General features: G+C 40.6%; 3 pseudogenes across 1 annotated transcript; all 3 read left to right on the top strand.

Annotated features, from left to right (window-relative positions):
- Positions 1-1108: 1108 nt before the first annotated feature.
- On the top strand, positions 1109-4398 carry LOC146455623 (uncharacterized; annotated as a pseudogene). The gene is made up of 3 exons (XR_014858993.1): positions 1109-1571; positions 2239-2348; positions 2984-4398. The product of XR_014858993.1 is annotated as an uncharacterized LOC146455623 (transcript).
- A 2009-nt stretch (positions 4399-6407) lies between these two features.
- On the top strand, positions 6408-8813 carry LOC146455622 (uncharacterized; annotated as a pseudogene).
- A 115-nt stretch (positions 8814-8928) lies between these two features.
- LOC146455621 (uncharacterized) lies at positions 8929-10277 on the top strand (annotated as a pseudogene).
- Positions 10278-10889: the final 612 nt, after the last annotated feature.

Genomic DNA, 10889 nt, shown 5'->3' with positions numbered 1-10889 from the left:
GTCTGCTTTTGAGTTGGCTGTACTCAATATTATACAGTCGACATATTTTTGTACAAGGTAAGTACAATATTATTTTATTAATTAGGACTAAGGAGATTCTTTGTTATGACTAGCAAAATCGCAGCTATAAACAATAACACAATGCGACACTGGGTAGATAGCATTTGGCCCAATTTCGACATGTTAAAATTCAACATGAAACAATAACATTACTGCAAAGCTCGGGGAATAAAGTGTAGAGTTTATATGGGTTGAACCCCTAGAGCCTGGCAGTGATGTTTGTTGTTCCAGACTGAATTTTAACATATCGAAAAAACGCTATTTGAAGTACATCATAAAACCAAAACAAGTTATTACACTGGTCAGTGATAACAGAGGTAATTTCACAATGAACCAATCAGAATTTAAAACTGAAGTATACATGTGACTGGAATGAAAAGGGAAATGTGTGCAAGTACATGTACATGTAGGTCATGGTTGGTTTGGGTTTTGTTTATCATTGGTTGCATGAGTACTGTCGAACAAAACAAAATGAAAGCAAATGAAAAATTACTTTGAATTGACACTCAGTAGGCCATTTTCAAGTTGCTGTGAACCTCATTATGAAAGAAAGGTTAAGTGCAAAACTTTTCATATGAAAATTAATTTGGCTTGCATGTGAATGAAAACTATAAATCTCATAATAAAAACTTTGCACTTAAGCCTTGCTTTCATATTGAGGTTCAAAGCAACTCAGAAATGGTCTATTAAAACCTGCTCTGTTCCATTATATTCTGAGATATTTTCTTGTTTGAGATCTTTAAGAGTATGCATGCTGTTGTTTTACACAGGAGACAGTAGCCCAGAAAGCCATTGGGTCAAATTATTTCTGGTTTCAGTAACTGGGTGAAGATGTACTTGTATGATTAATCGATGAATTGTTAGCGGCAATTTATTATTTTCATTTAAGATTTGGGACATAGTTGCAATGCATAAAAACTGATCTTTTCACCGCGGTGCGCACTGTAATTTTTGTTTGAAATGTTTTTAGAGCAAAATTTCACAAATCTTACCTTCATGAAAAGCAAAAACATTCGACATTCACTACGACGCTGTCACCCAAGTGGGAAAGCCTTTGGAAAACGATAACATCCGCGGTTTATAGAGAGATTTATTACATAGAAATATATATTTATCACCAGAAAAGATTTATTTATCATAAAGAGAGATTTATTTATTGCAAAGAGAGATATATTTATGGTGGCGAGTGATTCGAAAGCTTGGTCGAAAAGCCTTCACGACGCTGTGGAAGTGGTTCAAGATCGCGGTTTAACAATGTGAAGCTTGAAGAAGCAGGTTGGCAAATCCTTTCTCGTCAATCTGGGAACCGAGTCCACTTCACGTACATTGACCCTGATGGCAAGAAATACAAAAGTTTGGTGCTTTGTTTCAGTTTCTGGAACCCGAAATTGAAATGTAGAAGAAGCCGCCGTCACGATGGCTCAAACAGTGGAAGTTGTCCATGAAGAATCTGTTGAAGATTACGAACTACCAACAAAGCAACGAGCAGATCAGGCTGTCGTCAAATCTGGGTGAGTAGAAAATGTAGAAATGTTTTATTGCAGTTAATTGCGTTTCTTGCTTGCCTTTGTAGCTTGCATGGACATTTGACATTAACATCTCTCGAGGTGCTGTGATTTTTTTCCCAAAATCTAAACAAATTGAACACACTTCTGTATGACTTAGTTTTACCTAGTTGTAACTAAGGATTTATTTCAACAAAGTTAAAATTGAAGTTTATTTTATCCTTTGGTGCATAATTTTGAAGTGATCGTTTGAACTGTTCGTTGGCTTGAGGGCTTGTAATTTTCTCAATAAACTGAAATTTGGCTGAAATAAGCAAATTCATCCAAACTAGTTGAAAAGCTTCTGCATCTTTACCACGAACTTCTAAGAAATGTTTACTGTTTAAGTTTATCTATCAATTTGGCTTTTTATTTCAAGTTTTAAAGTCAACAGGGTTGTTACTAGTGATAGGGTTTGGGCTTATATTAGCTTGTAACAGATAAGCGTCTGCGCATATTTCACAAGTATGACGGTGCCAACATCACAAAGTTTATGGTAACATCCATTAATTTTTTTGTGGCTTTTTCCCCCTTTAACAATTCAGAGGGCTCATATTTTCAATTGTATGAGTAACAAATGCAGGTTAAAATTTCCTGAAGTTTATGGTTAATAATATACTCTATACATTTATAGTGTCAGTGTTCCGGAGGGACTGTTTATGGCCACAACTTCAAGTATAGTCAACTTTGCAGAGGGATTCAACAACTTTTTTAAATGTCCATCAAACAATGGAAGATGCAAAGGTAGGCTATAGTAGGTCAACTTGTAAATGACCATCTCACTTTCCTAGTAGTTTACTACCTATTATCTTCCTTCCCATTCTCTTTTTGATACTAGAGAGCAATATTTCCAAAAATAATTAAAGTTTGTTCATAAGATTGTGAGGCAGCCATGAATGCCAGGGAGGATTCCCTATGTAGCCATGTGCTGCACCAGAAGGGTAGGGATCTAGGGCAGTTTTGGTCTGAAAATTGGTTCTATTTTGACCACTTTGGCATCAGGTATGGTTTTCAAGCAACCCACAAGAGCGTATCAGATTAATGTTTTTGTCTTTTCGCGTCCAAATCATTAATGGAGGAAGAGAAGTATCCAAAATATATTATTTGAAAATGTTTACAACATTTTGACTGCACTTGGACAAGGTAATGCATTCGCAAACCAAGTAAAACTTTCAGAGGCCAGGTATGAAAATAGATATGGGTTTTAGAGGCCAGATCTGAAAACAGGTGTGGAACATGGCAAATTTTTCTCTGAAATAGGTTCAGGATTTGAAAAACCGGCTGACACATCCCTACCGAGAATTACCAGGAGTACCCCCTCTCTCCCTCTGACAATTATTGTTTCCTACCATTCTCAAACTTTCCATGCTATATTATAGGAAAACTTGTCCTAAAAGCCTACAACAAGAAAGGATATGGAGGGGCGCTGGTTTTTACATTTACATGCTATGGCTACTGGACAACTGAGATTGACTACAGGAGTAGTTACCTCGCCCTTGATTCCAGAATGCAATTAGTTTCCTTGGCCCTCTCATTAGCTTTTTTTTATCAGTGGTCATGGGTATGCTGGTTATCGGAAGACATTGGGGAGGGGGCTTGGGCTGGGGATACTCTCAGAAAAGCCTTACTTAGATGTTGTAGATCTTGCCCTCCCATATATCAAAACTATTTTGGATGAGATGTGTGATAATGCCAAGCATCAGATGAAACAGATCTCACCCGATCAAATAGGTAGCTGGTCCAGAGCTGTGACAAAATTGCACCTTTGTTATAAAGAATTATATTACAGGTGCCCTTCTATACTATGGGCATCTGTCTATGCGAGGTGCAGACACAATTTGTGATGAGGAGCTGTGGCAGGGCACTGCCAAGGCAGCAGAAGGCCATCTGAGTCAAGTCCTCTGGGCTAAGGCAAAAGAAGAAGGCCTAAATGTGGCAGTCAATTGGCAGGATGGTGACTCTTCATCAGCCAAAGGTTTCCGCCATTCCTACGCCAATGAGCAGGAAAGCAAAGTAGTGCTACGTGGGGGTCATGTTGGGAGGGCACATGGGAAAAAGTTGGAGGAGTTGCGAACTAAGTCATCGTTCACTTCTGCCTTCATTGCCTTGCACAAAGAGCAATTTCCTTCTATAGGATCAGTTATATGCTGTTGTGCTGGCAAAAATCACACCTTTGTTTCTACCAGGAACAAACCTGCTTGTGGTTGTATTGGCCCAGGGTTTATTCAAAATGCCAAGCGCAACCACTTCTGCGCACTGGTGCATGCTGGCAACAGTCCCGATAAATACAGGGAAACAATGTTAGCTCTTGGAAAATACCACAGCAGGGACATTCACGAATGGGATGGGGGTTCTTGTGGGGTTTCATCCAGTTATAAAATGTAGCTGTAAGAATTGTCTCGTGGATGTAGATGGGTTTTACCCTGAACTAAAATGCTCTGGTGAGCCATATCACTCTGCTCATGTCCTGAAATGCGAATTTCATGGATTAGCATATGAGATTGAGTGCGCTCAGAGAGCAAAAGATTCTTAGAAGGTCATAGACCCAGACCTGGGCAAGGAGCATTCAAATCTTCCCGAATCAACCTTAAGTGTTTTAACAAAATTTCGGGCCAAGGATACTAATTTGCACATGAAACACTATCATGCCGCAACCAACTTGGGATTACTTCAAGCCAACATGACATGGTGTCACAAGAAAAGGGGACCCGAGTACCACTGGATCCCAGATCTTTATACCCGAATGGGCTTACCTGTCCTTGATGGCATTCAAGAAATGGTATGTTGTGTTTGAATTAATTCAGTGAGATCAGTGTGGTTTGCATTTTTCACAGATGAGGATGATGATTTAAATTATGTTCACTTTGCTCTCTATCCACTTTCAACTGTAAATTGGAAACTGTACTTGTTTCAGATGACCCCATGCCCAAGAAAAAGAGACGTATAAAGTGCAATCTCTAACAATTATTTATTTTGAAAATTAATAGCTTTTGAATTATTAGTATTATAATATACAAGAGGCATGATAGCAACAAAGTTTTCCCAACGAACCATGAATTTAAGATTATTGAGGTGAACTGGAATCATCGTTTTTTCCGTCTTTAAGTTTTAGTATTACACCGATTTTGAAATCACTGGTGATCCTTGCAATCTGACTGGCTCTCAACAGTGTGATTTATTCCCAAATTGCACCATTTTTTTCTCTGAATCGCATCCTTTCTTTAGCCCATCAAAATGGAAATGAAGTAACAAACATAGAATATTAATTTTGACAATGACATATACTCTGTGATTTCAAAATAGGTGTAAATGAAATATTTGCTTGCGAATAGGATTTTTATGTTTTTCCCGGACAATCTCATGTTAAATGATCTTGTTGCGTTATGGGGTGCGTGACAACATCTGGGCATGTGCCGAGAGGTCATGGGGCTGAATCAAAGGATGCCCCCTCTAGGGGCATGCATTACTATTACACAGTCAATTGCTGTCGCGTCATTCAATTCTTTGACTCGCTGGGGAAAGAGTGTTTTTAAGAGGTAAGCTCTCAGTCTTGTTATTGTCTACGGTTCTGTCGAACTGAGGACACTTGCCCACTGTTTACAATCGCCTATTTCATTTCAGTTTACTTTTAATAAGAATCATTTTTGCACGTACGGCTTGCAGTTAGTTGCAGCTCGTTCGTTTGATTCACCATTGTTATGTCTACTGGGGTTCCATCTGTTCTTTTTTCGGGTCATTCATTTATTAAGCGTCTGAAACGCGATTTAAGATCCCATTTTGACCCTCGGGCCGACAGTAATTTTAAACTCGGGGGAACCGTGTCTGTTCATTTACACAGCGTTGGCGGACGTACTGTGGCAAAGCTTCGGTCGTTCGATCTCCGCGTGGTTCAACAGATTGCTCCTGATATTTTAATTCTCGAGATTGGGACTAATGATCTTGTGGATACAAGTCCTGAGGTTGTTGGCTCTGAGATCGAGAGTTTGGTTTGCCTTTTATTGGAGTATTATAAGGTTCGCGTCGTGTGTGTTTGCCATGTCATTCCACGTGGTCATTCACATGATGAGGCGGCATCTTTTGCCGAGCACGTTGAGATTCTTCAGCAGTATCTTGACGTTGTGCTTTCTCCCATCCCAAAGGTTTTTTGTTGGCTTCACAAAGCTTTTTCTCACCCCGGGAAAGATTTTTATTTACCAGATGGCGTTCACGTGAACCCAGGGGGTCAATACTATTTATATCGTAGTTACAGGGGCGCCATTTTGCGGGCCTTGCGTTTGCTTTAGAATTTTCTTTACACATTCTTTGCATTTTTTGAATTTTTCACACCTTCCACTCCTCAATTTTTATGTGGGCAGTAACTTTTAGTCCAGTCATGGTGGGGTTTCATTTTTATGGGTTACATTCATCACTGATGGGTCAAAATTTTTATTTTTATTGCTTTGGGGATTCGTCCCCCACATCATGGTTTTTCATGACTGGTTCACTTATTTTGTTAATTTTGCGTGGGGACTCGTCCTTCACAATTTTTAATAGAGGATTCGTCCTTAATGTTATGGATTCGTCCATGGTTTTCTCTGTTGTGGTTTATCCACTGTCTCAGGGCAGATTCGTCTGCTCTGATTACAGGAGATTTGTCTCCATTGTTATAGCGTGGATTTGTCCACTGTTGCTTATAAAACTTGGTTTTATGGCAGTTTAGATTTATTTTGACATTAAAAGGAAGCTGCTGCGTCGACTGTTTGTCTGACAGGCTTTCCTTGCCGCTTACTTTGTTTGTTTGCTTTTTCCCATGACCGGTTCTGTTAATCGTTTTATTTTCATTGTCACAATTTTGTTTTGGCAGTATCTGGTGTGCTTTTCACTGTTCTTTTGCAGACTCAGTATGCCTCCAGAGCGCTCCACGTGTACGCAATCCTTCTGCAAGGGCGGTTGCGATAGCCGCTGGGGGCCAACCTCCCCGAAGAAAGTCCAGGCGTGCAGCTTTGCAGCCAACCCCTGATAGCTCCAACCAGTCTCCTGATCCTTCAAGTGCCGCTTCTGTTGAGCAACAACCCCTCTCTCTCCCTCCGGGAGTATTGGAGCAATTGGTATTACGGGTGGCGGATGAAGTAACCCGACGTCTTTCTCCCCCCGAGGATCCAAGCAACACTCCAGTAAACAACACCTCTCTACCCAATGCATTGCCCGAAATGCTGTTGGTTTCCACCCCGCCTACACCAGCTAATGCCGTCCGGGTGCCTGGTACATCAGCTGCTGCCAGAGTGCAGGGGTCTTTAAGCACCACGCAAACATCATTGTCAGGTAGGCCTCAAGTACCCACTCAGCTGTTCTCTTCCCCAAGTCTTCCGATCGATGCTAGGGTGTCAGAGAAGCTTCGGGAAAAGATCTGGAACAATGAGTTCTTTGATTTTAGTGCTTTACTGTCTAATCCTGTTTTGGAGGATAGATACCAAGTAACCATTTCAAATTCTGACAAGGAGAAAATCCCATCATTATGTTTAGAGCCTTTTGCGAAGGCTAAGAAGCACTTGTCAATCGAAACCTGGCTAAGTTGCTTTCATATTTTTGTCGGGGTGTACACTAGTAGGTGTCCCCATGAGGCCCCCGCCCTCATGAAACATGGGGAAGTGGTTCAAGATTTGGCAGCCAGGGGTGGTAATTGGAAGTTTTACGAGGAAAACTTCCGTTTTTTAAGGCAGGCACAACCTGCTTCATTCCCATGGGGTATAATTCATTGGGAGTTATGGATGCGGGCTCAACATTCTTTTAAAAAGCAAACAAGTCCTGCCAGTCAGGGACGTCCCAAGCCCCAGGATCAGGGTACCCCTAGGGGATACTGTTTTAAGTTTCACAAGGGAGTGGATTGTGATGCTGGTTGTGCCTCTAAACATTTGTGTTATAAGTGTGAAGGTCCACATCCGGTCAGTCGGTGTAATTTTTGTGGCCAGAGTAGAACCTCTTCGAACCGACCCCTACCTGCCAAGTCTCAACCCAAAAAATCATAATTTGCCGACACCTGTCATTGTTGAGAGGTTAGATTTCTTACTTTCTGGGTACAACCATTCCATTGCAGCGTTTCTTTCATCAGGTTTCAGAGTGGGTTTTCCTTTACATTATGAAGGTGATCCTGGTTGCTCGGATGCAAAAAATTTAATTTCAGCTTTAGAAAATCCTGATGCAGTAGATACCAAAATTAGTAAGGAGCTTGAGGCAGGTCGTCTAGCGAGACCATTTCGGACTCGACCTTTTTACCCATTTCGGATTTCTCCATTAGGTGTTGTTCCAAAAAAGACTCCTGGGGAATTTCGATTGATTCACCACTTATCTTATCCCAGGGGTTCTTCTGTTAATGACGGCATCTCTCCAGACCATACTAGCGTTTCCTATGCGACTATTGCAGATGCCATTCGTCACATTAAGGCTGCCGGTCGCGGGTGTTTTCTAGCCAAAACCGATGTGAAGAATGCTTTTAGGATTATCCCCATTCGTCCTCTGGATTATAGTTTACTTGGTATGAGATGGAGGAATTTGTACTATTACAATCGGTGCATGCCTATGGGGTGTTCTAGTAGCTGTAACACATTTGAAACCCTTAGTACTGCAATGGAATGGATTGCTCAGAATAAACTAAGGATTAATCATATTATTCATTTACTCGATGATTTTCTTATTATCGCTCAGTCTCATTCATTATGCCAGGATCAGTTACATTTATTCCTTGACCTTTATTCCTTTATTTCTTGGCATTCTCATAGCACCAGAGAAAACATGTGGCCCTGCTACAACATTGTCCTTTGCTGGAATCGAATTGGATTCAGTTTCTTTTGAGGTTCATTTGCCTCTGGACAAAATTGACAAATGTCTCAGTCTGATTTTCTTACTCGTAAGAAGGTGACACTGAGAGAAATCCAATCGTTAACGGGCATGTTAAATTTTGCTTGTTCTGTAGTTGTCCCAGGTAGAGCCTTTTTGCGAAGGTTAATTGATCTCACTGTTGGGATCCATTTGCCACACCATTATGTTAGGATAAATCGAGAGGTCAAAGCTGACTTAAAGCTTTGGCAGTCTTTTTTGACCGGTTTCAATGGCAGGTCCTTCTTTGTTGAGGACTTTTGGGACAGTTCAGACAAATTGGATTTATATACTGATGCTGCTGGTTCTTTAGGTTTTGGAGCAGTTTTTGGCAGTAAATGGTGCTATGGGAAATGACCTGATAATTGGTTATACCAGAACATTGCTATGCTTGAGTTTTATCCAATTGTTCTTAGTTTATATCCGTGGGGTCATCAAATGCAAAACCGTTGTATCCTGTTTCTGACAGATAATGAGGCACTTGTTCACGTAATTAATAAGCAGTCCTGCAAGGACAAGATTTTGATGTTTTTTGTAAGAAAATTAGTGCTGGTCTGTTTAGAGAACAACATCCTTTTTAAGGCCAAACATGTTAGAGGTGTTTATAACACTCTAGCAGACTCTTTGTCTCGGTTACAGGTGGATACATTCAAGCGTTTGGCACCAGTCCACATGGAACGGGAGCCAACAGACATTCCTGTGCTTTTGCAGCCTCAGAATTGGCACCTGTAATTTCCACACTATTGCAGTCCAGCCTGCAACCTTCCTCGCGTCCAAATTATCAACGGGCATGGAAGCTCTTTTCGCAATTTTTACATGTGATTCTACCTGGCAATTTTACCACCCTGCCCATTTCACCCTCTGTTTTCGCACTTTCTATTGCATACTTGTATGATCGTCATTATGCTCCTTCCACCGTGAGCACCTATGTCTCGGCCTTAGGCTACAGCCACAAGCTCTCAGGTTTTCCTGATCCCACTAAGGCCTTTTTTATTGTTCAGATGCTTAAGGGTTATGGAAAGCTTGGGTCTCGTCTAGATAGTCGGCTGCCAATTACCCTACCAATTCTACATAGAATTTTGGAATCTTCAGTTCAATTTTGTCATACACCATTTGATAGTCTTTTATTTCAGGCCATGTGCTCCCTTGCCTTTTTTGCTTCTATGCGGGTCGGTGAGATCACTTTGACGACCACAAAGGAGAGAGAGGCTATCTTATTCAACTTCACCAACTTATGCAGCTGGTAGACGCGAGTCAGGGGGTCATTGCTTTAAAGTTCACCTTTCTTGACTTCAAACATAATTACAATCAGAGACCTTTTTCAGTTGTTATTAATCGCCACAAAAATTTTTGTCCTGTACAAATCATATTGGATTATTTGTCTCTCAGGGGGGACAGGCCAGGGCCTCTTTTTTGCTGTGCGGATGGTTCCCCTGTCTCAAGAACTATATTTATTGACAAGCTTTCCATGGCCATTAAGTATTGCAGTCTTGACCCTTCACGTTACAAAGGTCATAGCTTTCGAATAGGTGCTGCTTCTTATGCTGCTGATGCTGGAATGTCTGATGCACAGATTAGGGCTTTAGGGCGTTGGAAGTCCAATGCATTCCAGAAATATATAAGAATCCCTTCATTATCTTCATAGTTGATTAATTTAAGGCTGGTGGTGGCATCCGGCCGGGGAGGTCGCTGCTCCCGCTCCTGCCATACTCTGGACTGATTTTACTGACTTGCAAGGGCAGCAGTTTGAATCGGTTCTGAGTTAGGTAGTAGTGGTATCTTAGGTTTTTATTTTGTACATATTTTAGATGGGAGCTGACTTGCAAGGGCAGTAAAAAGTGTAAATGGTGTGGAAGCAACACCCACACGCGTAGGAGTCACAAAGACTGCCCTCACAACAAGAACAAATCTCGAGATTCTTCCTAGAGTTTATGTGTTTACACAATAATTGTAAATATAAATTTTTTCCCCTTTAGTAAAAGGGAATTTCAATTGTAAAGAAAACCATATTTCTATGGTGATCAACATCTTTTCCTCAACAGATTGCAAACAAATATTGGAAAATCTGTAAATGATCTTGACCAAAATTGTCGTTTTGGTTTTTTGTGTAAAAAATATTACGAAAATACGCTGTATACTGCAACATGACTGTCCAGACTGGCCATGTTGTATTTGTAGTCAGTCAGATATTGATTACTGTTTACCTTTGTTGGCACTAAGCTGTCCAAACCAAGCATAATCCAAAAAATGACAGAGGTAACATAGAATCAAACCCAGGGAAAACAGTCTTTGTTTTGCAGTATCTATAGCGAACCACACAATGTTATGACTGTGTGTTTATGAAATTGGGCAAGTTATACTAGTTGGAGATTACAACATTATTGTAATTTTACCTTGAGGCTCGCATGATTAACAATTATTGTTCATCTTGTG

This window comes from Pavona decussata, unplaced genomic scaffold (assembly GCF_977016875.1).
Source record: "Pavona decussata unplaced genomic scaffold, jaPavDecu1.1 SCAFFOLD_272, whole genome shotgun sequence".
Lineage (NCBI taxonomy): Eukaryota > Metazoa > Cnidaria > Anthozoa > Scleractinia > Agariciidae > Pavona > Pavona decussata.
The sequence above is the reverse complement of the archived record's forward strand: the minus strand, read 5'-3'. Positions and strand labels throughout refer to the sequence as shown.